Here is a 4030-nt window from a genome sequence, read left to right on the forward strand (position 1 = left end):
CATAAAAACTGAAAATGTAACTGTTGATTTGAATTTTCAATTTTTAAACCGAAAAAACCGTTTTCATTTAGCGCCTACATGTAGGCAACCGCCAGGTCGAAACGATACGAGAGCGTACAATAAGGCGTTTGTATCTCTTCTAATAGACGCTAAATGTACGCTCTTCTTTTGTATGTTAATGTACGCGATTTGTCGCACGACGCATAAATTAATGCTCCTGGGGTGTTACCAGGCGGCGGCACTGGTGCTGAGCTTTTCAACGTCACAACCAGGCGGCGCCTTCAGTTCATCAAGTGTCTCGGCTGGTGGAGATCACCGGTTATCACAACCAGGCGGCACTCTGAGTTTTATGGCGAGTGTATCGGCTGGCGGTTTGCGGATTTGTCAACCAGGCGGCACCTGATCGCAGAGAAGAACTGAGATATAAGCTCAGATTTGGAAAGGGGAAAAAGATTGGTTTGGCCTTTTATTTGTTGGAGTTTCTATTTCGCACCGGTACTTGGCCTTCCTCCACCCCCCTTCCCCTTCCCACCTTCCCTTCCCAGACACTCCACCCTGGCTCTCCGCAACCTAACCCATTGCCCACAGCGATTTTCAGGGTTGCAGTAGGGGAATGGAGCAGGCATCGGGGGAGCCTTCGACGCGTCGGTCCGTCAGGCTCCGGTCCACCTGTGACGCTACCGCGCCATCGCCGAAGGACGACGGGGACAAAGTGATGACATCATCGGTTGCGCTGCCGTTGACTCGGCAGCGAAAGGGAGGCAGTGTCGCGCCATCGACTGCGACGCCCACTCGGCCGGTGGTGGTGGTGCAGCGGATGGCCCTGCTAGCCAGTGATATGGAGATTTCAGAGGAGAGCGACGAGGACGAGCTCAACTCAACCGTCGTCCAGCAGGTGGCCGAAGTCCCGCAGCAGGAGCCGACTATCGCAAGCCTCAGCAGCGAGTTGAGGGAGCTCCGGGCAACCGTCGAGACTCTCCTCGCTAAGGTTAGCGAGATGGAGACGGGCCGGGCGACGGCAAAGGATGGCGACGCGGAGCTGAAGACAAAGCTGAAGTTGTTGTCTCGTGAAAATCAGGAGCTGAAGCGAGACAACATTAGCCTTCGTGAGCGTGCGGCAGCCAGCGAAAGAGAACTTATGCTGCTCCAAAGTGGACTCCACTCGATGGGAGAGTTGGCGGTAGCTACGCAGCAGCAACAACAACATGTCGTCGACTCCAGTGCTGTTGGGCAAAGCCAGCATCCACCTGGCGACACTCCCAAACGAAAGCGGACCCGGGCAAGGCGCGGCAAGAAAAAAGAGGGCGAACTGACGGGCATGAACGAAGTCATCACGCCTGATGTCCCCGAGATCCCGGTCGAGGCCGTCTTGTCCCAGGCCATGGCTCCAGAAAAGCCAAAACCGAAGGTAAAGAAAGCAGCGGCTGTGGCAACCAAGGTGCATGCGCAACCAGCATCCTTTGCTAAAGTCGTGGCCAAGGGAGACAAGAGAGCAGCACCACAGAAAGCGGGAAAGAGCGCTGCTAAAGTGGAGAGGCCTGCGGTGATCGTCCTCGAGGCCAACGAGGGCAAGGCCTTCCTCGACACATACAAGGCAGTGCGTTCCAAGACCAATGTGGATCAGTTCGTGGCGAGGGTTTGCCGCACAGGGGAGCGGAAGCTGTCGCTGTGGCTGAAGCCGAACACGGACTGCGAGAGTGTGCTGGCCGATGTCAGCGAAGCCATCAAGGAGGATGGAGTGGCCCACCTCCTTGTCGACAAGCAGACGGCCGCGATCACAGGAATCGACATGCTGGCGACTGTCGACGACTTGATTTCGGCGATTAAGCGACAGGCGGGGCTGACGGTTCCGGGCGAGGCAGTTCGGATGTGGCGGCGGTACGACGGGCTGCAGAAAGCCCATATCAAGCTGCCGCGCGGGCAGTGCCAGCTTCTCGACGGTCACCGGGTCACCATAGGGAACACGAGTTGCGTCGTGCAGGCGCTCGCATCGGTCCCTGCTGGAGAGCAGCTCTGCTACCGCTGCTTTGGCAAGGGGCACCGCTCTCGCGAGTGCACCGGCCCTGACTACTCCAAGTGCTGCTTCCGGTGCGGATCGAAGCAGCACAAGGCCAAGGAGTGCAGCTCGGGCCCCAAGTGCCTTACGTGTTCCGGACAACATCAGACAGGTTCACCGGTTTGCAGCGGAAGTAGCCAGCCGTCATGTTCCCGCTAGCTACGAACACCACTGTTAGAGGGCGTGACGCTGGGTTGAAGATCCTCCAGATCAACTTGGCGCGCAGCAGGGTAGCACAAGATCTCATGCTCCAGACCGCACGGGAGCAAAGGATCGATATTGTGCTGGCGTCGGAGATCTACCGTGTTCCACCCAATAACGGGAACTGGGCGGTGGACTCGACAGCGAAGGCAGCTGTTATTACGACCGGAGCCTTGCCCATACAGCGAGTCTGGGCAAGTAGGGTAGGACTGGTGTCGGTCCAGGTGGCCGGGGTGACCTTCATCTCTTGCTACGCCCCACCAACACCGGGATGGACGGACGAGGACTACCAGCGGCTGCTCGACGAGATCGATATCGAGGCCAGAGCACACCCCCTCGTAGTCTTGGCGGGCGACTTCAATGCCTGGCACGTGCGATGGGGCAGCGCGAGGACGAAGCCGCGTGGTGAAGATCTCGCCGAGGTCGTCGACCAGCTCGACCTGGCGATCTTGAACCGCGGCAGTGTGCCCACGTTCGTCGGCAACGGCAGTGCTACTGAAAGTGTGGTCGACGTGTCCTTCGCCAGTCCGGCCATTGAACCCGGTAACGACTGGCGGGTGCTCGACACTTTCACCAACAGTGACCACAGATACGTGAGATTCAGCGTATCCGCGACACCAGTCAGCAGCGCTTCACCACACCAGCAGAGGCAACCGCAACAACAGCACCAGCATCGCGACCGGCAGCGACAACGCGAGCAGATTGGACCGAGATGGAAGTTGCGTCAATTCCATCCCGAAGCCTTCCAGATCGCGCTCCAGGCTTCCGGGTTTGCCGAAGCGGCTGTATCACCGGCGACTCTCACCGCTGGACTTACTAGAGCCTGCGATGAGGTGATGCAGAGGGCACCGCCAGCGCAGTTTTTGGTGAGACCGGAAATGTACTGGTGGACGCAGGAAATCGGCCTTCTCAGGGAGCAGTGCAAGTCATCTGAGGATGCGATTTTGACCGCCGGAACCGGTGCACAGCGAGAGTTGGCCAGAGAACGGCACAGGAGCTGTAAGAAGGAACTCGCCCGTGCCATCAAGGCAAGCAAGGACCGTAGCTTTGATGAGATGATTGCGGAAGCTGAGGACAACGTCTTCGGCACTGCCTACAAGGTAGTAACGTCACGCCTTAAGGGTAGCCGCGTCCCCCCGGAGCGAGATCCTGCGATTCTACAGCACGTCGTGTCGGAACTCTTCCCGGATCATGGCACTTTTGAGTGGCCTGCACCGGATCTGGTCGATTGGGGGCAGACAACGCAGGAGCCAGTGAGGGAGGTGTCGGATGAGGAGCTCTTGGCGATCGCGGCGCGGATGGTGCCCACTAAGGCCCCGGGACCCGATGGCATCATCAATGCGGCACTGAGGGTCGCTGTTCGCGAGCACACGGAGACGTTTCGCCGCGTGTTCCAGGAGTGCTTCGATCAATGCACCTTTCCCGCTGACTGGAAGCGACAACGACTTGCTTTGCTACCCAAGTCCGGAAGACCTCAGGGCGATCCGTCATCCTTTCGGCCTCTTGGGATGCTCGACGGATCAGGCAAGATCTTGGAGCGGCTGATCTTGGATCGCCTAAATGAACACCTGGAAGACCCAGATCACCCTCGCCTGTCGCCGTCTCAGTATGGATTCAGAAAGGGCAGGTCTACAATTCAGGCGATTGAACGTGTTAAGGAGGCCGGCCAGCGTGCGATGGCCCACCGAATGACGGATCGGAGGGCTAACAAGTGTCTGATGGTGGTGTCATTGGATGTACGCAATGCTTTTAACACGGCGAGCTGGCGGTCCA

Source organism: Anopheles coustani (assembly GCF_943734705.1).
Source record: "Anopheles coustani chromosome X unlocalized genomic scaffold, idAnoCousDA_361_x.2 X_unloc_32, whole genome shotgun sequence".
Taxonomy (NCBI): domain Eukaryota; kingdom Metazoa; phylum Arthropoda; class Insecta; order Diptera; family Culicidae; genus Anopheles; species Anopheles coustani.